This window comes from Myotis daubentonii, chromosome 1 (assembly GCF_963259705.1).
Source record: "Myotis daubentonii chromosome 1, mMyoDau2.1, whole genome shotgun sequence".
Lineage (NCBI taxonomy): Eukaryota > Metazoa > Chordata > Mammalia > Chiroptera > Vespertilionidae > Myotis > Myotis daubentonii.
Genome location: NC_081840.1, coordinates 199,498,315 through 199,525,278, shown reverse-complemented (window position 1 = coordinate 199,525,278; position 26,964 = coordinate 199,498,315). Strand labels below are relative to the sequence as shown.

The following is a 26,964-nucleotide window of genomic DNA, read 5'->3' as shown; positions in this document are numbered from 1 at the left end:
GATGTGAGTGATATTAAACATACGTCTCATCCACTCCTGTTGGTGGCGGGGTAGTATCAGCTCTACTGCTGATCCAGCTGGACTGAGTAATGGGGCTTGGACCCCAGGCCAGAATGAGGCCTACAGCATTCCTCCCTTCTCCTCAAGACCACGTGTCTGCTCCCTTGGAGGCAATTGGAAACTGCATGCTGCCTTCAAGAGTAGGACGTGGTCTGCCGAAGGGTCAGCAGCTCTCGGCGAGAGGGGCTATCCAGGAGCTGGGTGTGCCTGAGCACTGACCTCCCCAGTCAGATTGCTGTCTGTTGAGAAGAGGAAATATGAATACTTAAGAGTGAAAGCTTCCTCATTACTTCCCTAAGAGAGCAGAATTATGGGCAGAAGTCCCCATGTTATAGGCAATGCTGAAAATTTGGGGGGAAGAATGGGAAAAAATCTCCACACACCGACAGTTTTAATGATAAATTGCATGATTCAATCTGAGAATTGTACAGAGATCAGAGGTCAGGGAGAAGGATGTCAGCAGGTCCTAGAGGGGACGGGGAAGGCTGGTTGCCTTGGAGAGGGTAGAACTTGAGCCGTATCTGCGATTCAGATGGGAAGAACAGATGCACCCTGGTTTTTCTTTTCTGAGTAGCATGTAAACAAGCTGAGGTATATGTTTTTTTGCTAAAAGCCATGTGGCAGCCCAAGCAGTTTCTTGGAGCAGTGCATTATTTGGCAAAGAAACACGGATTGACTTTGGGAGCTCCAAAGCAATTTCAGGTAAGGGGGTACCCAGGTAGCATAAAAAGGAACATGTCTACCCCCCAAATTAGTGTTGCTCAAGTATCTGCTCTCTTGTTTCCTGAGCCCTTCACTTCCACCTACGTTTCTGGTAAAGGAAAATAGGTACCTTATTTTAAATATATTTCATGGATGGATGCCAACACCATGAAGACAGACTTTCCGAACTCCTTTAAAGGGTGTTGAGTGAGTTGGGAATGAAGAAATGTGAAATTGTTGGTTTAAGAAACAGTGAACGTTTGAATGCTCAGAGTGTTTTTAGCAGTTTTGTTGAGTACACTGCACATATTTAAAGTGTGCAGCTTGATGAGATCTAACATATGCGTAACCTGAAATTTACCTTTTCCCAAGGCTTGACCAGCATCTTCAAAATTCTGATATATCATGCTTTCATTTTTATTCCATTCAAAACATTTTCTGATTTCCCTGTTGACGTCTTCTTTGCCTTGGGTTAGTTAGAAGGGCATTTTATTTTATTTTTTTTACTTTTTAGATATTCCAGACATCTTTCTCCTATTGACATCTAATTTCACTGTTGTCCGAGAGCATACTTTGTATGTTTTCAGTCCTTTTAAATTTATTTGGCCTTGTTCCTGTGGTCACTTGAGAAGAATATGTTGTATTTTTCCATCGCTGAGTTGAGTGTCCTACAAATGCCAATTAGACTGGTTTGTTGCTAATGTTGTACAAGTCTTCTGTGTTCTTATTGATTTTCTTTCTGCTCATTCTATTAATTATTGAGAGAAGTATTTAAAATCTCTGATTCTAATGGTCAAATTTGTCTATTTCTCCTTTCACTTTTGTCAGTTTTTGCTTCATGTTTTTTGAAGCTCTGTTAGTAAGTACTTAAGTATTTATCATTATGAAATGGCCCTCTTTAGCTCTGGTAATATTTATTGCTATGAATTCTACTTTGTCTGATGTTAACAAATCCAGTCTAGCTTTCTTTTGGTTAGTGTTATAATGGTCTATATTTCTGCACTTTTACTTTTAGCCTGTCTTTGTATTTATATTTGAAATTAGTTTCTTTTCTTTTTTATATAACATGACAATCTCTCCTTTTTCAGTTGGAATTAATTTGATTACTGATATGGTTGAGTTTAAAGCTATCATCTGGCTGAAACCGGTTTGGCTCAGTGGATAGAGCGTCAGCCTGCGGACTGAGAGGTCCCGGGTTCGATTCCGGTCAAGGGCATGTACCTGGGTTGCGGGCACATCCCCGGTGGGGGATGTGCAAGAGGCAGCTGATCGATGTTTCTCTCTCATCGATGTTTCTAACTCTCTCTATCTCTCTCCCTTCCTCTCTGTGAAAAATCAATAAAATATATTTAAAAAAATAAAATAAAGCTATCATCTGCTTGTTTTTTATTCTTTGTCCTTTTTTTTCCTCTTGGGAAGAAATAAGTGTTTTTTATGATTCCAGTTATTTCCACTATTAACTTATTAGTTATATTTTTGTGGTTGCTTTAGAATATACAGTATATTTAACTATCATACACCATACCCAAGTAAGATTGTACCACCTCACATATACTATTAGAATCTTATAATAGTACTAGAGGTCCAGTGCATGGATTCGTGCACTGGTGGGGTCCCTCGGCCTGGCCTGAGGGGATTAGGCCGAAATTGGCTCTCTGACGTCCCCCAGGGGGTCCCGAATTGCGAGAGGGCAGTTCTTGGGTGACACACCCCGGAATCGGGCTCCCTCCTCTCTGATTCTGGGTGCATCACGGAGAGCCACAGTTGCCAAGTGACCTCAGCTCGGATGCTCCTGCGTTGAGTGTCTGTCCCTTGGTGGTCAGGGTACATCATAATTGGTCATATTTTTGCTTGTTTGCATGTCTGGAATTTTATTGGATACTGAGCATTGGGAGTTTTATGTTATTGAGTCCTGGATTTTTTAAAAATTCTTTGAAATAGGTTTAGACTTTGTACCATTATGCAATTAGCTAGAGAACAATTTGATCTTATGGGGAAAGAGTTGATCTGTTCAAGTTTTCCAGTTGACCTTTGTTATGGGATCTAATTAACAGCCTTTGGTCTCAATCGTCCCCACTTCTCTACTCAGGCATTACCCTTCTAAGGACTGTACTCCTTGCCATGTGTTAGAAGGTCTTTCCATTCTGGCTGGTGGGAACATGAACCATTCATGGTCCTACGTGAACTCCACTTATTGTGCCCTCGAATCCATGGTACAGGTAGTTTCCTCACATGCCTGTGCCAGTCAGTACTCAGCTATGGCCTCAAGGGGAGTCCTCTGCAAATCCTCAGACCCTTCTCTCTGTGTAGCCCTGTCCTTATGACTGTCCTGTCCCTGAATTCCAGCTGCCTTGTTTCCCTGACTTTGAGAGCTTCCCTAATTATCTCCTCAACTCAGAGACATCACTGGGCTGCACTTGGCCTCCTTCCACCTGCACTGTAGGCTATAGATTCTCTCCAGTCAGTAAACTGGGCTCACCTCTTTTATTTCCCTTTTCTTAAGGCACTGGCCTGCATTGACTGTCATCTACGGTCAGAAAAACATTGCTTCATATATTTTGCCTAGTTTTTTAGTTGTTTACTCTAAAACAAAAACCAAAAAACAGTATGGTTCCTCTTACTTCATAATGGCCAGCGTTCAGGTAACATTTTAAAGACTGAAAAAAATTAAAACAAGAATTTAAAGAGTGTTATTTCAGGTATTCTGATCTTGTCGATTTAAGGGTAGGGTTAACAAATTGGATAAGGCTCCTTTTTCCAATGAACTTCAATGGAAAGGTTTTGCATTAAGCCCACTTTAGCTGTTTAAGCCTTTCTTTCGAATATATGTTCCAGAGGATTAGACATTGCAGTCCAGGTTTAGGTGACAGTGACCCCCAATTGTCCTACATTTGTCCTTGGTGACTTTCTCTGAGATTATGACCTAAATGTTTAAATAATTGACTTAAAGGACAGGTGAGGTGATGAAGGAATGATATTAAATCACTAACACTCCAGTTCTCTGATTCTACATTCAGACTCTATTCACTGTCCTGTACCATGTAACTGCCCTTGAACTCTGTGTGTAAAAGGACAGTTTATCATCTTCTATCACAAGAGTCTGAAACATGAGATTTGTAAAGGTTTGACCCCACTTAAGACTAGAATTGCCTCTTCTCATTTCAAACCTTTTAACCTAGATACCAAAAATAACTTGTTCCTCTTTTAATCAATAAAGAAAACACATTTGATGATTGTTGTTTCCCATCCTTTCTTAAAGATTATCTTCCCTTTTCTCAGAAGACTTCAAAAAAGCTCTGATTACTAGAGCCTCCAGTAATAACTTTAGGAGTGTCAGAATCAGGCTAGTTTGTGTAATTCCTCTGATGAAAGGCTTGCTAATGACATGAAGTAAAGTGCTAATGAAATTGTTGCTGGCGTCCATATATCATGCGTCCAAATTAAGCTGGGAAATTCATTTTACATTTGTTTTCACCACAGGGTGCTTTCACACATCCATGTACAGATATCTTTAAGTGATTTTCCTCCCGATGGTTCTTGATTTGTGAAACTGCTTCACTACTTAATAATCATCACGTGTCATAAGATTACAGTCATGCTTCTAAAGCTTTCTTAGCTAGAAAGAAATACCTTGCTTTACCTTTTTCTTTCTTTTTGAGTCTGGAAATAAAGTTCTCTCCTCTCCACCCCCATCTCTCTCTGTCTTTTTGATGACTACTTGAGAAAGAGCCTCGTTCTTTCCTTTTTACTAGGTCTCCAGCGGCAAGGATGTGGAGGAGAAAAGTGATCCTTTCACAATCTTGTACCTGGAAAGTTTAGAGCTCGCTTTGTTTTGAATAGATAATGAAAGAAAGAGGAGGTTCTGAAAGGAATGCTGAGACATTGCCCACTCAGCTTTTCAATTTATGTCACAGCCCCTGAATCCCCAAACTACCTCAGAAGGAATGCTTGCAAATGAGACAGAGTCTGTGCAAGAGGGAAGTGCTTCAATTATGTTGAGGTGATTAACATGCAGGTAGAATGTGTCCCTGGGAATATAGTACATGTGAAAATTTTTGTATAAGAAAAAAATATGGTGTTTTTGCATTTCTTGGCCCCAGTATAATTATACTTAAATGAAATAAAAAAGGGAAAAGTCCATAGCCATCCCCGCATATTTTAACTTTGCTATTCCCTTTCAGTATTTGCCCATCTACTTAATGATTTTGAAATAAAAAATTGTAACATAAATACAACTTCGTATTCAGGTTTCTTAAGTCAGCTTCACATAGCATACATTTTCTATGTGTTCAATTTTGTCTTGATTACTGTAAATTTGTTGTTTTTTTCTCACTGAAGTTTATAAAGTGTGAATGAGTTTTCTTCTCTTGTCCTTTATCCCTTCTGTCCAGAGATGCTCTCCAGGTTCATGCTCCCTGAGCTTGGGAAGGGCCAGAAGTCTCTCAGGCACTGTCACTGTGCTTCCAGCCTGCCCGGTTCTTCAGTTTGCACTCTGGGTCATGGCAGAGACCGCAGATGATTCTGGGTGGGCTTGGGGAAGGGACACTTTACTAGCATGCTCTTTTTGTGTCCTGTGCCCCTTCTGCTATAGCTGTCCTTTGCTGTTTGTGTTTGGCTATTCTAATGACCTCAGTCTCCGAAGCATGCACATTCACATCAATAGAAGAGAAACAAATATTTCCTTAATGAGTGCAATTGAAGGAACTTCTCTCTATTCTTGATTTTCTATATGTTTATTCCTAATAGAATGACATAAGCATTCCTATTTTATATAACTTCTTGTGCCCACAAACAAACTTATTATCTGACAATGTGTATTTGCACTCCCAGAAAATAAGCAGTAAATGAAAAGCGATTCTGAAAAGCCTAGTTAGCTAGGGCTAGTTCATAGGGCTGGCTCTTTGAAATATTCACTTTCTCTTTCTCTGTCAGCTCTCTTGTCCTCCTTTTTTATCTATCCATATTGAATCCATAGTCCATTCTAACAGCTACTCCCTTGGCAATATCCTGAACTTACTTGCCCTTCCAGAACGCAAGCCCAGCAAAAATAAAACCCTGGATGCATCCCAGCTATTTGCCTTTTCCATACCTGTTCTCGGGATGCTGAGTTTATCTGAAAATCAAAAAGTCATACAACCATGAATGAATGAATGAATGAATGAATGAGGGAAGTGTACTCTTCACCAGTATGTGAACAAGTAAAAAGTTGTGATGGCACAGCATAATTGTTCTAGAGGTCAGAGAAAGGGGAGATGATTGTGGATCGGGATAATCACAGAAGGGATGAGGTTTAAATTCTTCTCAGTTTTCTGCCATTATTTCTGGTAACTGCTACCAAGTGGGATTTTATGAAGAGCCAAACCCAAACATTTAACAACAAAACTAAAACTGTTTAAACCTTACATACCAGAGATAAACACCAAACAGATTTTTGTGTGTTTCCCTCTAAAGCAGTGGTTCTCAACCTTCCTAATGCCGCGGCCCTTTATTACAGTTCCTCATGTTGTGGTGACCCCCAACCATAAAATTATTTTCGTTGCTAATTCATAACTGTAATTTTGCTACTGTTATGAATCGTAATGTAAATATCTGATATGCAGGATGTATTTTCATTGTTACAAATTGAACATAATTAAAGCATAGTGATTAATCACAAAAACAATATGTGATTATACATGTGTTTTCTGATGGTCTTAGGCAACCCCTGTGAAAGGGTCGTTCGACCCCCAAAGGGGTCACGACCCACAGGTTGAGAACCGCTGCTCTAAAGAAACAAAGACTGACTTGACAGAAAGTTTATATAGGGAGTAACGGGGACTGGAAGGTAAAGTTGGGCCAGTTGATGGGCATCTTGAAATGCTAGACAGAGGATTGTAAAACATATTGGAAATATTTTGTTGTGGTTACCTGTCATTTAACAGTGATTGACCTGTCACTAACGCTTTCAAGAGATACTCCAGAACTTGACATAAAATTTCCTTAAAGACCATTCTTTTTCAGTTTAGATATTTACTTTCATTTATGAGCTATGTTTCGAATTTCAGCTTTTTGTTTTGATTGAATTTGCTTTAATACCCTTCATTCATTATGAAAGTAATAGGTATTCACCGAAAAAATCAGAATATAAGAAAAGTTTTTTAAAAGAAAATTCCTATACCTAGGAATAACAATTCTTAACATTTTATTGTATATTTTTACACATATGTAAATTTTTTGCAACAAAGGGATTATGCTACAAAGATTATTTCTTGAATCTTTTTTTAATATATCATAAGTACCTTTCTATAACAAGAAATATAGTTCTATACTAATATTTAATGAGTAGATAGTATTCTATTGCAAACCATAATTTAATTAATCATTTCTCTAATGATGGCAATTAGACTTATTTCATTTCTTCCTCTTTATTTTTTTGTGGAAACATTTCCAGAGTACCATTCTGAAAGTTTTATCATTTGTACTATCAACCTTATAAAAAAAATAACTTCCCCATATCCTGCAGAAATTTGGAAAGTATCAAATCTTTTCCTGATAGACCTTTAAAAAGAGCTTTAATAACTTACGTTGAATTTCTATTATGTGGCTGTAATGCTATTAGGTACTGGGGATTAATTGGTGAACAAGACAATAAAATCTCTGCCATCTTGGAGCTTTAGTCTGTTAAAGGATGGAGTTCAGAAAACAGGATATTAAAACAGTGTTGCCCGGCTGATGTGACTCAGTGGTTGAGTGTTGACCCATGAACCAAGAGATTATTGGTTCGATTCCTGGTCAGGACACGTACCCAGGTTGTGGGCTAGATCCCCAATAGGGAGCATGCAGGAGGCAGCCGATTGATGATGTTTCTCTCTCATCGATGTTTCTGTCTCTCTTTCCCTCTCCCTTTCTCTCTTTCTAAAATCAACAAAAACAGCCCTAACCGGTTTGGCTCAATGGATAGAGCATCGGCCTGTGGACTGAAAGGTCCCAGGTTCGATTCCGGTCAAGGGCATGTACCTTGGTTGCAGGCACATCCCCAGTAGGGAGTGTGCAGGAGGCAGCTGATCGATGTTTCTCTCTCATCGGTGTTTCTAACTCTCTATTCCTCTCCCTTCCTCTCTGTAAAAAATCAATAAAATATATTTTTAAAAAAGTAAATAAATAAAATCAACAAAAACATATTGTAAAAACAAAACAACAGTGTTGCAATAGGATATGGGGGAAAATAGGAGTAGCCTCTATCCCAGATTTGGGGAAATCAGAAAATGCTTTCTGATATCTCACAGGCATCTTAAATTTCATTTGTTCAAAATGGAATTTCTGACTTCATCCACTAAATGGATTCTACCCATTGTCCTCTCCATCTCATTCAATTACATCACCATCTTCTTCCTTTCTCAGGCCAGAAGCCTAGATGTCAGCCTTCCCCACACCGAGCTATAGTCTGTCAGCAGATTTTGTATGTTTACCTCCAAAATAGGCCTCATGTCTTTCCGCTTCTCTCCATTTCCTCTAGCCCCATGCTCTCCTTCCCTTGGATATTTACAGTGGCCTCCACTTCACTCTTGCTTCGCCCTAGTCCATTTCCACACATCTTTTATCAGTGCAAATCCGATCATCTCACATCCTCACCAGAGACCCTGCAATGTCTTCTCATTCCTCTCAGAATAAAACCCAAAGCGATAAAGCGCCACCTGACCTGAGCTGTGCTTTGCTCTTCGGTTCCACCTCGTGTTCCTCTTCCTCTTGCTGAGATGTGGAGAGCAAGGGAAGCACACTCTTCTTTCAGTTCTCACCCACTCTACGCTCTTTTCTACCTCAGGGTCTCGCCTGAACACTTGTCCCCCTGCCCTTTCCACCGCCACGCTTTTCCTGTGCTACTCAGGATAGAAAAGGACAGTTGTCCCCAATCGGATGGTCTTCCCTGGCTACCAGTTAAGTTCATCTCATCCGATACCTCATGATTCTCTATTAAAACACTCCCTTTTCTTCATAGTATTTAACAGGATTGAAGGCATTTGGTAATGTACTTGCTTATTGTCCTGTTTTCCCCAGTAGACTCCAGGCTCGTGAGAACAGCAGCTTGTGCCCATGTGTTAGAAGAGAGTGGCAGGGGTTCAGTACTGAACGCCACCAGAAATGAACGCAGTGCATCTGCCTAAAAGAAGAGTAAATACTATTGTTGGTGTAAGAAAATGAAATGATTTTTAGAAGCTAATGTTCCTAAGAACCACAAAAGACTGAGATAGGAAAATAGAATCTATGAGAATCTATTAATAAACCATGATGAAATCTGCATCAGGTAATTATTTTATCTTTAAAATGAAACACAGCTTGTTGGACAAGGCTATAGAGCTTATAAGAGAGGCCTTCAAAGCCAGTCTCCTGACTTCCCTTTTGAGCCTCATGGCTCCCCCAGAGTCTGTGTATGGAGGGCAGAAAAATGAGCTCAGCAGAGATGCTGTCATTACCTGTGAGTTTGTCAGGGGACAGAGTCAGTAGGTAAAGGAAAAAAAGAAGCATCAATACAGACTAGGAATATGAAATATTTCTATGAGGTATTTGTAAGAATTAAACCCATTCAGGTCTGTCGTGAGAAATCTGTTGTGACAATTGGGAATTTTTGATTGGTTTTTTAAAGTTTTTCAAAAATTTTGGGGGGGATAAAATAGAAATTTAGCTCAATAATAATAGTAATAATTATAATAGCTGTTTCAGTCAGCTGTTCTGAGGTAGCAAGTCCTCCCCAAGTTTCAGGGGCTTGCAAGAACAGAGAAGGTTTGCCCTAACCGGTTTGGCTCAGTGGATAGAGCGTCGCCCTGCAGACTGTAAGGTCCCAGGTTCGATTCCGGTCAAGGGCATGTACCTTGGTTGCAGGCACATCCCCAGTGGGAGGTGTGCAGGAGGCAGCTGATCGATGTTTCTGACTCTCTATCCCTCTCCCTTCCTCTTTGTAAAAAATCAATAAAATATATATATTTTGAAAAAAGAACAGAAGGTTTATTTCTTGACCACATCACATGTCTTTGACAGATTGGCATTGGGTCTCCTGCTCCCTGTGCGTTTTCATTTCATGATCCAGGCCGAAGGGGCAGCCAGTGTTTGGGGCAGGGTGCCCTTGTCGCAGAGGAAAAGACAGCCAGTGGAAGCGTACCTGGGCTATTAAAACTTCTGCTCAGACATGATCTATGGCTAAGACAAGTCACAGGGCCAAACCCATTGCCAATGGGTTGGGGATAAATAATGCTCCCGCAGAATCCTGCAGACCACATGGAACCAGTGGAGGTACCAGGGATATCCTGGGGGTTCCTGAGGAAACAGGAAGGGAACTGAGTATTTGGAAGCAGTAGTACAGTGTGATGCACTGGCAAACATTTGGTTCATTTTGGCTCAGTGCACCACATTGGCCAACATTTTGGTTCAAATATTTATTAAGCTATTACTATTTGCCTAGCACTAGGCTTTCTTGATTTCCTTAATCTTCTGGAAATGTGACTTTAAAATTCCACTTGCTCATTTAAAGGCACATGTCTGTTTGATGCCTGTTCGCCTGGGAAGCTTTTCTTGGCACCCAAGATGAGTTTGCCTCCCCTGCCTCCTTCCCTCTGAGGTACCTTAGAAAGACGGCAGGAGACCCAACTTCACCACTTGCCAACCATGTGATCTGGGACAGGCTCTGCTCCTCTGAATAAAGAGGATCAGAATAAATACTTCATAGAGTGGTGTTGAAACTTCAATGACATTTCATTTGAATGTACTTTGTGATCATTAAGGATTGCTGCAAAGTGTAAGGATTTGGTTAACCTTTACAATAGTTTTCCTGACTTCATCTCTGACTTTTTTGTCCTCCTCTCTTCTGTTCATCTACTCAACAGGTATTTCCTGAGCATCTGCTATTAGGGACAGTCACTGCAGGGCTTAGGGACATGGATTCTGGGGCCAGACTGCCTGAATCTAAATCCCTGCTCTACCACTTACTAGCCTTGTAACTTTGGTATTTAACCTTACCCAGTCTCAGTTTTCTAATCTGTAAAATAGTAATAGTACTTTATCCTTGGCTTATTATGAGGATCAAATGAATTAATATATGGAGTTAGCTTAGAACTCTTTCTGGTACTGCCCTGGCCTGTTGAGTGTTGTCCAGTGCACTGCAGAGTCCGTTGGTTCAATTCCTGATCCAGTGTTGAGCGGGGAGGGGGGGTGGGGGGCACATGCCTGGGTTGTAGTCTTGATCCCTGGAAGGCAGGAGGCAGCCAATCAGTGTTTCACTCTCACGTTGATGTTTGTCTCTCTTTCTCCTTCTCCCTTCCTCTCTCTAAATATCTATTTAAAATCTTTTTTAAAAAATCCAGAGTTGGGTTTTGATGTTTTATCCTTTAAAAAAAATTTTAGTCAAAGGATGATAGAAGGGGGGTGGGGACATGGAAGTAGTAACTGCAGTGATTACAGAAGTTTTGAGGACAGTGTCTACCATCTCAATTTAGTGCCCCCCAAAGAGTGCTCCTTTTGGGAATTTCCTTCTAAAATCCAGGACTAGGAAATCTTTTCTGAGGTGTTGCATGCCTCCTCCTTTCTGCTAACCAGCATGATGTGCCTAGTTGCATTTCTTCATTTTGACTGCCTGGAGCCCCAAAGCCAAACTGGAAATTTGATCATGACATGTATATTTGTGTCTTTCATTTCCGTGGTCTTGGATTTTTACTCTCACTTATATTTTCTCTGTCTGGAATTTAAAATTTCTATTGCAGTAAATCCTCAATTTTGCAGACTTTGATTTAATGAACAAAGTTTCCGGTCCATATGTCATATGTGAAAATTAACACTCTGTTATAATTTTTAAATGCTTTAAACCAAGATTTGCTTATAATTAAATTAACAGATTATTTTTTGTTATTAATTCACTGTTATTTTTAACAAATTTTAGCAAATAGGCCATATGTTGGAAAAAACACTGTAGTGATGTCACTGATATAAATAAATATCATGTATCTACAACTATAGTCTACATATTTAAATCCAAGAGTCACACTCATAAACAATGTTCAGAGATCATACCACATCGCCTGGGGTCCTTGGTTCTGTTGTCCTGTGGCATGACTTTCTGCAGCAGGTTTAACTCATGCCTGCAGATGTTCCCACAGGCACTAAGCCACACCCCTGCCATGTGCATTTGTTTACTCCAGGTGGCTGGTGAATGCATGCATTTATTAGACCTATTTATTATAATTTAAAGTTACTGTAAAACATACAGAACACTTTTCTGTGAAGTTGAACTTTTTATACATACTTAATTTTAATTGCACAAACATGTCTACATAAGTAAAAACAGGTAAACTAATTTGTCAATTTTTTACTGTATGCATTCAGAATATCTACTTTGTTATATACCTAGAGGTCCAGTGCACGGATTCGTGCACCAGTGGGATCCCTCAGCCTGGCCTGTGCCCTCTCGCAATCTGGGACCCCTTGTGGGATCCCAGTAGTGCACGAAGCCGCAGGCAGCGGGGCGCCGCTCCTGCTCATCCCGCTGTCGAGGCTGTGCTTGCCAGCCGTGAGCCTGGTGTCTGGTGCCCTGTCGGTCAGCTGAGCAACACTCCTGCTGTGGGAGCACACTGACCACCAGGGGACAGCTCCTGAGTTGAGCGTTTTCCCCCTGGTGGTCAGTGCACGTCATAGCTACCAGCCGATCATCTGGTCGACCGGTCACTTAGGCTTTTATATATATAGATGGACTTTTGGCTTTCATGAACACCCCCTCACCCGAATTAGTCCGTTTTATCAAGGTTTCACTGTAATATTTTACTGTTACTTGGTTACACATGTACTTGTACTTCCTGAAAGTCACCTCAGATCCCTATGGAATGAGGCAAATTATAAATAAATACACATGCATGCATGCATTCCTACAATCCTAAATCAGCTCATAAAAAAGGCCTCTAAATTCAGTGGCTTACGTTTAGTAGGAAGAACCTCATTTCCATCGATCAAGTGCTGTTCTCTGGGTCCCTGTGGCTTCTACGGGATAAATATGTTCTTTAAAATGTTTGTACTGTGCAAGTGTAGCTTTCTAAAATGAGCAGCCCACTTTTGTGTTCTTTTAGTTTGCCAAGAGAGTACTTTTGCCTGAAGGTCTCTTGGCCCTTCACAGAAAATCCTGTAAATAAGTGAGTATTTTCATCACTCCCTCAAAGGCAAGAACAGAGATTATGCAGTAAGTTCTTACTTTCTTGGGTAAAGGTAGATATCGTTAGTGCTCTGCCTGTTACTCTCAAAAAAGGACATTTTTTTAGGAATTGTAATCATTTCAGCTCAGTTGGCAACTGTTTTATTAGTATTTTGTAGACGACGATAAATCTCTGCATAAAACCCACAATATGTCTAGTTGATATTTGATTTAAGAGAAAATAATGCCATATCTTTATGGCTGGCTGTCACCTGTGCGATGATGTGTCAACACGGAGAGAGAAGAATGTGTATCACAAGGTGACAGCAAACTCCCACATCCATCAGGGCCATGTCACTAAGCTGGCCCGGCCATCAATCAGCCCTTTAAGGATTCTGGCTGAATTCTCAATTCGGATATTGATGGAAGATAGAGAGCTGTCAGGACAGGTCTTAGGAGCACAGCGTCCTTTTCCAGAATTGTTTTGTGAACTCCAGAGACACACAGGCTTGCGTTTTTGCTCCTGAACCTTTCAATGCTCTTCTCTTTTCATTCTTGCTTCCCCATCTGGCAAAAACCTGACTCCTTCTTCATATCCAGCCCAAAGGCATGTTCTCTGTGGAACACTTCCCACCTACTCTACGCAGAAGTCATTGCACAGTGAATGTTATGTGGTGGCAGTTATTATTTTATAGTGTTGTGGCACCTCGCCCGTTTAGGGAAGAACCATTCTTGAAGTCCTGTTACGGAGTTATCATGCAAAGGAGGAAAATTGTCATTAGTATACATGGAGGAGAAAAAAATTCTAGCACTTACTGCCATATCTGTGGTACATTTTCTGCTGTTTTTGAGATGGTCTCTTTGGTAAGGCTTATACAACATCTTTCTAAACGTAGTCGCCCTGTCCAAATGCTGCCATCACCAGTGCTAACTAACCCTAGTAGCTAGCTAGCCCCTTCTCCAGCTTGCTGGGCACAGTGCTCCATAATACCTGTGCCCTTATCCTGGACTTCAAAAGTCTTACAATTTTAAAAGTAACTTTTATTGGAATTTTCCTTTGTATACTAGTAAAAGTTTATACATGTTTACTGTAGAACATCTAGCAAAAGCAGCCATACCAGAAAACTCATAGCTAAGTCACTCCCATATTTTGATACTTTAACCACCTCATATTTTGAGGGGGAAGGAGGTTTATACTGTTTTACTACCTGCTTTTTCCAAAAAGCTACGTAGAAAGTTCATATTACATAATAGGAACAGACTGTACAGAAGACATACCCCCTCTGCAGAAGGCAGGTACTGCTCTGACGGATCACGAAGGGCACCAAATAAAAATGAAAAGAGAGAGAGAGACTATGCACTGAATCCAGGTTTGAACTCTGCTTTTACCCCTTGGCAGCTCTGTGACTTGGGCCAGCTGCGTAAACCTCGGAAGCCTCAGTTTCTCCATCAGTGAAAGGAGGACAAGTCTGCCTGCCTTTCCAGGCACTCTAAAACGGAAATGATCCGATGCACATACAGGCATCTATTCCATAAGTTTGAGTCTGGTCACCTCTGCCTACCTGTCCGGCTTCATTCTCAGTACTCATTGCCCTGTGAGTGCTCCTGTCATTTGACCCTCCTGCAGTTTGTCAAATAGACCAGAATACCTCATGCGTATTTCCTCATTGTCTGTTACCCCAAAGATGGGCACTGTTGCGGGAGGAAGATGTAGGGAAAGATAAAGAACTCCAGTCAGAGCCCTCCCCTGGAGGTTCTGGATATAAGAATATCTCTGTGAGAAACCTGCAGATATTCCTCATCCTAAATGAGATCTGTAGTTTAAAAAACAACAACACCATTAATGTCTATAAAGGAAATAATTAGCTAAAAATGTTCATTATGCCTGGTAATTGTAATGACCAGTCCTCAGTCTTTCTCAGTTGTAGGGCTACCTCAGCATGAGATGTTTGTTTTTTATAGGAAGATCCTTCAATGAGAGTGAGTCTATCAGGACTAAAATAGCACTTTGCTTTTCCATAAATTTACATGTTTAGACAGTGTGCAAAGTGAGGAGGGACTGTGGAAAGGAAAAAACTATTTTCTTCTGGCCTTTGAGGATGGAGAGAGAGAGCCACACATATTGATGTGATTTGGGGCCTGAGAATGATTATGTTACATATGCCCACCAGATCTTTACTTTTCTGACAAATGAAATCTCTTCCTTTTTAAACCCTTGATATCTAGTTTGCGTTTTGGCACATTTCTACTTATGCATTCTTTGTAGCTGATATTAACCACAGCCGAACCAGGGCAAGTGAGACTATAAATACCTTCTTTGTTGAAAAGTATAATTTTGAATCAGAGGTGTTTATGTTTTATTTTAGTTTTAAGCTTGGATTTTTAAACTGGATAAAGAATTTATTTTTATTTTATTTTATTATTTGATGAGGAAATAGGCACAAGGTATTCCGGCTTATTTGACCATCTGCAGGGGGGTTCAAATGGCAGGGGAACAGGGATGTGGGTCCTGTTTGCTGCTGTCGGTGCCCAGCAGACAGTAGACTCTCAGTGGATCTTCTTGACATGACTAGCCCTAGCAACCTCACTGACAGCGGTGATAGGACCGCTAAAGTGGCGGCCGTGGGCACTTGCACTTTCTGGGACAGTTTGAGGTCAAGATGTGGGTCAGACTGAGCACAGCGGACAGTGATGTGATTTAACCTCCACTTCCTTAACACAGTGAAACAGGAGCGTCCGAGGAATCTGGGAAGGATGGTCAGAAACTGCCATCTGGGTCAGGACTCTCCAGCTGCCTAAGCTGTTTCTCTTTCCTCCCACTTGCTCTCAGAGACCAGCCCGCCCACGTGCTCCCTGGGTCTGTCTGCGAGAGGAAACATCTCGCATGCATCTGACCCAAATCACAGTATTGCTAACTTAATGGGACCTTCTAAACTATTCTCCATTTGTCTTTGCCCAAGGAACTCTGTACCAGTTTTGGACAGGTTGATTGAGATCTAATTGACCTACAGTAAACTTGACCCTTTCTAAGGTAGTTTAGACATAGGTAGCGTCATGAGACCATACCGCAGTAAGAGTGTAGAACATGTCCACCACTCCAGAAAGTCCCTCATGTCCATTTGCCATGAACCCCTTCCTCCTGTCCCCAGCCCTGGCAACCCAATCTGAAATATGTCCCTGTAGTTTTGTGTTTTCCCGGATGTCATAAATGGAATCATACAGCACCTAGTCATCTGTACTTCTTTCGTTTTGCTTTTGAGATTCATCCACATTGTGGCATGGATCAGGAGCTCATTTCTTCTATTTTTATAATTTTTGAGTAATTTAGAAATCATCCCCTTTACCCCCTAAAAGTAAATGTCTGACGCTTCCCGCCTGTTTTTCCAAAAACTCCATGAGTGTCAGAATGCTCATGAGACACAGGTGAAGAATTTTTATAACTCGGAAAATCTGAATAACAGGAAGATACTGTGGATATGTAACTTTCTGAGCACATATGGCAGTGTTTCTGCATTATAAAGATATTTTTTTCCCCATTGTGTTAAATAAAATTTTCAAAGCTGTTTGGTCCCAATAGAGGATTTAATATAGCATATTTTAAAAGTGCTTCATAAATATAAAGTGTATAGCAATCAAAATGGATAAAAATTGCTAGTTTATAAAAATTGCCAGTTTGGCTCAGTGGATAGAGCATCGGCCCTCAGACAGAAGGGTCCTGGGTTTGATTCTGGTCAAAGGCACATACCTCGTTTGCAGGCTCTGGTCAGGGCGCATGCAGGAGGCAACCAATTGATGTGTTCCTCTCACATCAGTGTTTCTCTCTCTGTGTTCCTCCCCCTCCCTTCCATTCTCTCTCTAAAAAGTTAAATAAATCAAAAATGGGAAAATATCCTAGGGTGAGGATTAACAACAACAACAACAAAAGACATTCAAATGAGGAAATCACAGTACATAAACTGTCCCTTAATCTTCACAACAACCATGTTGTATAAGGAAAAAGACCTGAATAGACGCTTCTCCAAAAGATACTCAATGTCACTATCATTAGAGAAATGCAAATTAAAATCACAATGAGATATCACCTCACACCTGTCAGATTGGCTATCAATAAATCAACAAACAACAAGTGCTGGTGAGGATGTGGTGAGAATGCAGATTGGTGCAACCACTGTGGAAAACCGTATGAATTTTCCTCAAAAAATTAAAAATGGAAGTGCTTTATGACCCAGTGATTCTACTGGGAATTTAGCTGAAGAAACCCAAAACATAATCCAAAAGAATATATGCACTCCTAGGTTCATTGTAGCATTATTGTTTTAAAATATTTTATTGATTTTTTTTTACAGAGGGGAAGGGAAAGAGATAGAGAGTCAGAAACATCAATGAGAGAGAAACATCGATCAGCTGCCTCCTGCACTCCCCCAACTGGGGATGTGCCCAAGGTACATGCCCTTGACCGGAATCGAACCCAGGACCCTTCAGTCCGTAGGCCGATGCTCTATCTACTGACCCAAACCAGGTAGGGCCATTGTAGCATTATTTACAGAAACTAATATTTGGAAGCAGCCCAAGTGTCCATCAGTAGATGAGTGGATTAAAAAAGCCATGGTACATAGAAAGGGAGTGGACTGACTATTCTTGGGGGGGCGGGAGGGGAGGAGTGTGGGGGGTGCAGGAAGAGACTACAAAAATCGTGCACCTATGGATGAGGACAGTGCGGGGAGGGTAAGGGCAGAGGGTGGGGTGGGAACTGGATGGAGGGGAGCTATGGAGGGAAAAAGAGGAACAACTGTAATAACCTGTACAATAAAGATTTAATTTTAAAAAAACCCATGGTATGTTTACAGAATGGAATACTACTCTGCTATAAAAAGGAAGAAAATTTTACCCTTTGGGACAGCATGGGTGAACCTGGAGAACATTATGCTAAATGAAATAAGCCAATTAGAGAAAGACAAGTATCATCTGATTTCACTCGTATGTGGAATTTAATAAACAAACTGAACTACCAAGCAAAATAAAGACGGACTCATAGATAGAAAGCAGGCAGACAGCTCTGGTGGGGATTAGAGGGATTGAGAAAAAACAGGGGGAAAAAAAGAATTCATGACATGGACAACAGTGTGGTGATTGTGGGGAGTTGGGGGGTGGGTGGGGAAGAGGACATAGAGGGGATAAATGGTGATGGAAAAATTAATTTTTAAAAAAGTACAGATTGGTTGTTACAAAATGATTATGGAGATGTAAAGTACAGCATAAATACATTTAGTAGTATTGTGATAACTATGATGCCAGGGGTGTACTGAACATCGGGGGGGGGGGTCACTTTTGTAAAGTATATGATTGTCTAACCACTATGCTGTACACCTGAAACCAATACCAAAAAAAAAAAAAAAAAAAAAAATATGGATTGGCCAGGCAGGTGGTTGAGCATCAACCTATAAACTAGGAGCTTGCTTAAGGTAACGTTGAGACAGATGGCCACAATCCATACCTTTTGAGAGTACTATTCCCTAAGTTAATGCTCGGGGCACAAGGTTCTTGAACACATGGTTCCATTCCCAGTCAGGGCACATGCCCTGGTTGCGGGTTTGATTCCCCAGTAGGGGGCGTGCATGAGGCAGATGATTCTCTTTCATCGATGTTTCTCTCTCTCTCTCCCTCTCCCTCCCTCTCTGAAATAAATAAAAATATATTTTTAAAATATGGAATATAAATTGTGATTGAAAAACAGTTTAATTTTTAAAAAAAAAAACACCTTAATATTCAGAGCAGATTTTACTTTTATACAGAGCTTTTGCAAGTATGATTTCATTTTAACACAGATATTTGAAATCACTAAGTTAAATAAGCATTTTTGCATTCTGAAATAGGTAATGAATGATGTAAAAAAATGCCCATGGACCCACCATTCTATCTTTGTAAAGTAGTAACATTTTGTCTTAAAGTTCTCTATTTCCTTTTGGGGGTAAAAAAAACTGTTCAGAATGTGGTGCTATCATTCTCCAGTATAATTTTTTCTTTTACAATATATGTGCACATTCTTAAGCAATATTTAATATTACTTCACATGTTTTAGATTTTATGTAAATGCTCTTACACTGTATATAACATCCTGGGACTTAATTTTTATGCTTAACAGAGTTTTATGTGTCTTGATAATATTGACTTGATATATGTAGCTCCATTTTATTAATTATCCATGCTCCATAGTTTTCTGCTGTGAGATATGCTGTAACTTATTGATTCTTCTCAAGATGGTATTAAAGCTTTAGCTAATGTTTTGCCCGTATAGCTTTGCAGCAGATCCTCTAACCTTTGCTCCGTGGCCCGTATGGAGAGCCCCTCTTGATTCTCTGCTGTGGTCCACAGAGCAGCAGTGTTGGTATCATTTGGGAGCTTTCATTATATAAAAAACCGTTTTTAATTTTTTTGGGGGAAAAAAAGAAGTACATCAACATAGTTTTAATGGGATTGTGGATAAATTTTTTTACTTCTTGATTTTTCTTTTGTGGTGGTGATTTTATTTACTGCTTTTACAATAAAAAAAGGAAATTTTAAATTTACCTTAATAATCCAACTTATTACATTATGAATACGTTTATGTTATTTTAATTTTTTTAAGTAAGTTGTTATATCCATAGAGCTGATCTGTTGTACTAATATGCAATGACTTCCAGGATCTCTTTTTAAGGGAAAACAGGGATGTGTAGGACAGTGTGTCTTGATTATATCTAATTTTTACATTAAGAAGCAGAAAGGGAGAAAGGGTTAAGACATACCCATATATAGTTTATATGTATATACAAAGGGTCCCTGGTAAGACACAGAAGAAGCTGGAACCATCCTATCTCCCTTTCCAGGAACACAGAAAGATTTGGGATCCCTCTCTTACTACTGCAGTAAAAGGTATAATTAGGAGTGAGAGCTAGCCCTGGGACCTAACCATTTATAATTAATAAATCGTCATTTATCACATAGTTTCTTTAGGAAAAGACCATCAGCGTTTCAGCAACTGACTTTACAAACCAGCACAAAGAACAAACCTTATTTTTTTTGATTAAAGACTATGTTGACGGTACACACGAAGAAGGCATTACTGAAACTGGGAGAGTCCTGAGGGGCTGGAGTGTGGGTGGAATAGTGGGAGTCTATTGCTATGCCCGAGAGCAAACAGACGGAGCGGGAGTACGTAGTTTCTTTGTAGCTACGTCAGGGAGGCTCCTCCACTGTATTCTCAAATCGCAGAGTAGAAGACCAGACCTGGGTTGAGTCCAAAAGTACAAGATAAAGCAAGGTGGAAAAAAGAGGGGAAATGAAAGTAGAATGGAAATTCAGGAGAGCCTTCAGGAAGGTTTCAGATTTGAGGGCTGTTGTCTTGGCGTCATCTCTAAAGTGTGAATAATTTTTATCATCTGTTCAAGAACCAGGTGATCCTAGCATTAGCGTAGGGAATAGTACTCTCAGAAGGTAGGGATTGTTGGCCATCTGTCTCAATTGGTGAACAGGTTCATGATCCCACACCAGGTCTGTCCTTTCAAGCCTGACCCTTAGATTTTCCTTTAAGAATATAGGAAATTACTCATCATTTATTCTCCAGCCAAGTGGGGGGGGGGCAAGGGGGAGGGGAATGCAATTTATTTCCTAAGAGGTGCCTGCAAACAGTTGCCTTTGAGAAGTTGAAAATAAAGGAACAGATTAGTTTACTCATCTGTAATTCAAACAACCAGCAGAGGTATTTACCTGGTGAGCTACTTTGCTGCAAAGAATTGAATGAATTCAGTGCATGATGCTCAGGTTCTGTTTGTACTTTCACTAGCCAGCAGAAGAAAAAACCCTCCTTGTCCCCTGCTCTTCCTTCTCCACCCTCTGTAATGGAATAACCTCCCATTGGTATCAATGTTACCAGCGCAGAGGACTCTTCATTTCTTGGCGGGCAGCTCCCTGCCCGTCACATGCTCTCTGGTTTGAGTGGAGTAAGAGTTCCTGGTAGAATCCCCTTAGCCGGGAAGAGTACACGCTCTTTGTGGGGATCCTGCACGTGCTGCTGCTCTGTTGGGAACGTGAATCGCATTGGCAGTGGGGATGTTAAGGGCAATGTCCAGGAACAACCAAGTTTTATTCGATGCTGCTCATTGCCAATAAGGAAGGCTTGGAGTTGAGACTCATCCTGGATAGCGATGGGGCGCAAAGACATTGATTTGTCCAGAGTAGAGAATTTGCATGGGGGTGGTAGATGTTAGGGAATGGAAAAAGCTCAGATGCGTTGAGTGGGATTGGGGGAGGAGGGCCTTGATTGCCAGAATCAGTTAGAAATTTATTCTGTGAATAAAGCGGAGTCAGTGCAAGTTTTGTAGCGTGGGAGTAACTTAATGCAAGCAGAATTTGCTGAATTAGTCTGGCAGTAATATTTAGGGCACAGCAGAGGCAGACTAATTGAATAATGGGGTATTATTGCAGCAGGACAGACATGAGTAGATGAGAACCTGGGTCGGGATGGTGGCAGAGAGAACAGATTAAAGCAAGCATGTCAAACTCACGGCCCGCGGGCCACATGTGGCCCACAACAAATATTTTTGCGGGCCAACCAATATAACGGTATGTAAGAAACGTTTTAATAAAAATTTAGTAACTTAATTTTTACAATATCCTGTTATACATAATTATTAGTAACTACGATGTTTGCTAATGACTGGTTACTATAATCGTGTTGCATTCATTTCCCTTATGCGCCTTACGCACAGGCACACCATTTCTCTCCACTAATACCAGCAGCGGATATTTTAGCAGCCGATTGCCACGTCATTAGTCTTGGGCTGACTTGTTTGGTGTGCGCAACAGGAAATATTTCGCTTTCGGAGAACAGGAAAAATAGGTTTATTTGCATTACGCTTATTAATTTGTGTAGTTATTCAGTGTCTGGTAAGTTAATGTTCAAGAAAAAATATTGATTTTTATTAAAATGTTCTATTATTTTATGTTAACGATTACTCATTTATTTCACCCCTTTGTATTCAGCATGTCTCTATTGAAATAAACCTACGTTTCTATGAAAATTGAAGCTTTTGGTTTTTTTGTGGCCCACATAAACTTAAATCTTGTTTATTTGGCCTGTGTTAGCCTTTGAGTTTGACATGCTTGGATTAAAGAGACAGTCGAAGAATGAAACAAGTAAAAAAAAGAACACTAACCAGGCATGGAGAGTGAGAACGAAAAAGTAAAATGACAGGTGTCAGTCTTAGAAAACCTGTATCATTACAGCTGATAAGGAATAGACATTAGCTTTGCTTTAAAGATTTATGTGTGGAGGGGAATAAGAATAATAAAGGGTTAAAGGCAACCAGGAAGAAAGTTATCAAGGCAACTAAAGAAACAGACAGTTTCAGTTAGCTGTGCCTACTTAGCAGCATCACATATTAGGGGACAGTAGGTGGAACCAAGCAAAGGCTTTTCTTTGGGATTCAGAGGTCATTGGTAACTCTCAGAAGTGCAATTTGGGTAGAATGGTGAGATCGGGAGTGATTAGAGGGTTAAGCAGAGAACGGTTGAGATGTTGGAGAGAAGATGCCTCTGAAGCTTAACAGTAAGAGGAAGAAGAGAAATGAAATTAACAGCAGCAACTTTACAGAAAACCAAAACTTGTAGTTTGGCTAAGAAGTGTGTGTGTGTGTGTGTGTGTGTGTGTGTGTGTGTGTGTGTGTGTGTGTGTGTGTAGAGGAATAGTAGAAATTATAAGATCCGGGGGGTAGGTTGGGGTCAGTAGGGGTGGATTTCAACCGTTGAGCCTGACTCCCATGTATAAGACATCTGTGAAGATGTTTCTACATACTAATGGCTTAGATTTCCCTCCTTTTTGATGCAGTCACACAGTATTAAGTAGATCTTTTGCACTTACGTGGTCCCAGAAGTCCTGTTGGGTAAGAGGCTGGGGAGGTAGGGATGAAGGAGCAGATTTTTGCTACTCTTCTCACTAGTGCATGGAAGTAGAGGAGAATGGGAAGGAGGTAATTTATATCTTCTTTTTTTCCCAACTTCACAGTATAATTTCATATCCAGCCAAAACCGGAATATGAGTCTCCTGGCCCAAAGTCCAGATCATTTCTGCACCCTGCTGTCAGGTTGGGCACCTTAGAGGAGGGAGGGAGGACTACCCGGGTCCTGCTGTTCACCGAGAGCCACCAAAACTGGTGTCACAGCTCCTCCTGCCAGTTGCTATTGAGAAGGGGCTGAGAATATAGTGCTCAAGGTGACCAGGTTGTGTCGGTCTGCAAAGTCCAAGTCACCCAGATGGAAACCCAACTCCAGCTGGCCAGCCCCGCAGCACAGTTACTACTCCAGACAGAAACCTTCTGAGTAATGCAGCTGTAGTTTCTGTTACAGTCTGTTCTCAAGTGGCAGGTCACAGGCATCATGACTTGCAGAAGTAAGTGAATCCCGGAGACGTGGTCCTGACACCAGGTCTTCCTGACTGCTGGACTGATTGCTAGCACCTGGTTTTAGGGTGGGCCCACAGACAGCAGGGGCTGTGAAACATCCCGTACGTGGCCATGGCAAATAGGAAGGGTCCACTTTCTAACTTCTTTACCTGGGTATGCATACTCTGGGCCCACGGAGGGTCACGTTTCTTCCCTCTCCTGCTCTTCCCGTCAGTCTCCAGAGTGTAGTACCAAGCACAGGTGGCCCCATTATTGCTGATTGTGTTCTTGTGTCTGAAATGAGTGCCCAGAGAGTTATGCGTGATTTACAGACAAACTTAACATTTCCAGTGTCCTGTCATGTTCCCCCTGAGCATCTGAGAAAAGAAATGAGCAGAGATGGGGTGAAGTGGTCAACCCTGGGACAAGTTGTAAATCGCTACCTCAACAGTAAGTGAGCTTCCACGAGGATAGTTTAGTTGAGCCAACATCTTGCTGGGAGTCATGAAACTTACCTGGGGCTTCACCAGGCCTCTTTTCTCTAAATGGGAAGAAATTTGAAAGAGTAAAACCAGATTTCAGGCCTGTAACAGTCAGTTCTCATTGTTCCTAGATTCTATATTTGCCAGTTTGCCTGCTGGCTAAATTTATTTATAACCCTAAAATCAATGCTTGTAACACTTTATTTATTTATTTATTTATTTATTTATTTATTTATTTATTTGTGTATTTATTGCTTTAAAGGTGTTTATTAAGGAATGGCGGGCTGTGTAATTGACACTTCTGGAATATGAAAAGTCAACTGTGGTCACATTTCCTCTCGGCTGTTAGTGGGCGGGAACCACCACTTAGAGCAGCATCTCCGAGAGCTGCTACGGAACAGAGACCAAAGCTGGCCGTGACTGGAGAGAGGGCAGTCATTCAGACAGTGGTCTTTGTATTAATTGCAGTATGTAACTCTACTGAAGTCCCAGTGGCAGCCACACATAGATTGTGGGAAATTGTTTGGCAGTTTCTTAGAAAGTTAAGTGCTTTCCATCCTATAACCTAGCAGTTCCACACCCAAGTATTTACCTAAGAGAAATAAAAATATATGTTCACAAGTAGACTTGTATGAAAATATTTATAATAGTTTTGTTTATAGTAGCCCTGAAATGGAAACAACCAAATTTCCATCCACAGAAGAATATGTAATAAGTTGTGCTATTTTCATACAGTGGACTATTTATTGCTCAGGAATAAAGAGGAGTAAAGTATTTATACAGTCAACAGTGTAGGTGAATCTCAGAGACAGCTGAGTGAATAAAGCCAGACACAGACATATTATATGAGCCAATTTGTATGAAGCTCAGGAACAGGCAAAATTAATCTATGGAAATAGAAATGAGAACAGTGGTTGTCTTTGAGATTTGGGGATTTACCAAATGGAGCATGAGGGAACTTTCTGGAGTGATGGAAATGCTCTATATTTTTATTTTGTTGGCGGTTATACAGTTGGGTTTCTTTATCAAAATGTATCAAATTGGCCCTCGCTGGTTTAGCTCAGTGGATAGTGTCAGCCTGTGGACTGACGGGTCCTGGGTTGGATTCCCATCAAGGGCACATGCCCGGGGTTGCGGGCTTGATCCCCAGTAGGGGGTGTGCAGGAGGCAGCCAGTCAGTGATTCTCTCTCATCATTGATGTTTCTCTCTCTCTCTTTCTCCCTCTCCCTTCCTTTCTGAAATCAATAAAAATATATTTAAAAAACAAAAAAAACTTATCAAATTGTACATTTTAGAGCAGTATGTATTTTACAGTATGTTAATTTCCCCTCAATTTAAAAAATACTATTTTTTTAATTTTTTATGAATCTAATCTATATTATTTCAAAATCATAAGTTCAAAAAAGTACACTATAATTTCCATTTGTTTAAATATCTGGGGGCATACTTTATGACCCATATGTGGTTAATTTCTGTAAATGTTTCATGTGCACTTTAAAAAAATGTGTAGTACCAGTGTTGGGTACAGTATTCTATATCTGTTACTACAGTTGAGTTCGTTAATTATGCTATTCAAATCTTTTGTATCCCTACTTAATTTTTTCTGGCTTGTTCTGTGAGTTTAAATATTTTACAATCTTTATAATTTTGAACATATTAATTATAGTTATACTAGAGGCCCGGTGCCCAAAATTCATTAACGGTAGGGTGTGGTCCCCAGCCCAGCCTGCATCCTCTTGCAATCTGGAACCCCTCGGGGGATGTTGGGCCTAAACCAGCAGTCGGACATCCCTCTCACAATTGGGGACGCTGCATGCACCAGTAACCATACTTTTCATACAGGTCAAAGGCATCTTGCTGTTGTATGGGCAGCTACATTTTTTGCCCTGATTATAAAAAGTAGTACAGAACATGATCCTTCTGAGGCAGAAGTACCATTTTCCCCATCTTATGGGTGGAACAACTGAAGTAGAGAGAAGTTAAGTAATTGGCTTTGCCACACAGTTATAAGGGTCAGAATCAGGGCTGACCACAGAATGTGCAAGCCAGAGTCCATGCATGTCATCGCTGCATCATCCTGTTTTTTCAGTGTTAGAGTAGCCTTGCCAGGTTTTAATTTTTAAATCTAAGAGACTGTTCCCAATATATAGGGTAGGGTCCCTAGGCCTGGCTGGCGATCAGGGCCATCAGTGGGGCGACCAGCAGGCAGGGTGATTGGGGAGCCCCCCAGGGACCCACCCTGGCTGGCGGCCTGGCACCTCCCACTGGCCGGCCCCACCCTGTCCCCTGATTGCCACTGCCTGTCACCTCCCTCTGGGGGAGGGGTGCGCAGATGCTCAACACAGGAGCTGCCCCCTGCGTTGAGCGTCTGCCCCCTGGTGGTCAGTGTGCGTGATAACAACCGGTCGTTGTGTCGGTCATTCTACTGTTCAGTCTATTTACGTATTAGGGTTTATTATAAAGGATTAAAGACCATGTCCTATGACTCTATTTGGGTCATGTCTGAGTCTTTCTATTGTCTCTCTTTCTTGAATCCATGCCCTGGAATGCCTAGCAATTGTTGATTGAATGCAGACATTTTGTATAGAGTCATAAACACTGTAGATGATGGTATCTTTCTCCAGAGGCTACTTTTGCTTCTGAGAGGTGGTTAGACCACATTAATCCGACAAGGAACTGAGCTGCTTTAAGACTCAGTTCTGGTATTATTTTAGGCTTTCATGGTAGGTGGTGCCCTTCAGGGGTCCTGAGGAAATGTACCTGAGCTTTTCCCTTTCTGGGGGGCCCTGAACTCCAATATGAATTCCTCCAACATCATGAAGCTGCCCAAAGCTCTGTTTAATTCCCAAACCTGTTGGTGCTGCTTTCTGCTTGGTTTACCCCGTTTCTCAATTAGCAAATGCTTAGAGAGGCAGAATGTCCAGCTCACTTCTCTACATGTCCCTTCTCTCTGGGATTCCTTGGTCTGCCAAAGGATGGCTCACTTCGGGTGCCTCTGCACAGCTGCTTTCTGCTTGGCTTCTCAGCAGTTCTGCGCTGGGCCTCTTAAAGATCAGTAGGTATCCTGAGAAGAAAAGTGGTACCAGGCGTTGCCTCAGTTTTATTTCTCTTCTCCCTAAGATCTTGGCCTCTCAAGTCCTGGCTGCCTTGGTGTAGCAGTCC

The 26,964-nt window shown here is 41.0% G+C and overlaps 1 protein-coding gene across 9 annotated transcripts in view; it reads left to right on the top strand.

The window, feature by feature from the left end:
• The window catches only part of CRACD (capping protein inhibiting regulator of actin dynamics), a 231,202-nt gene that overhangs the window by 88,403 nt on the left and 115,835 nt on the right, over window positions 1–26,964 (top strand). The window lies entirely within an intron of this gene.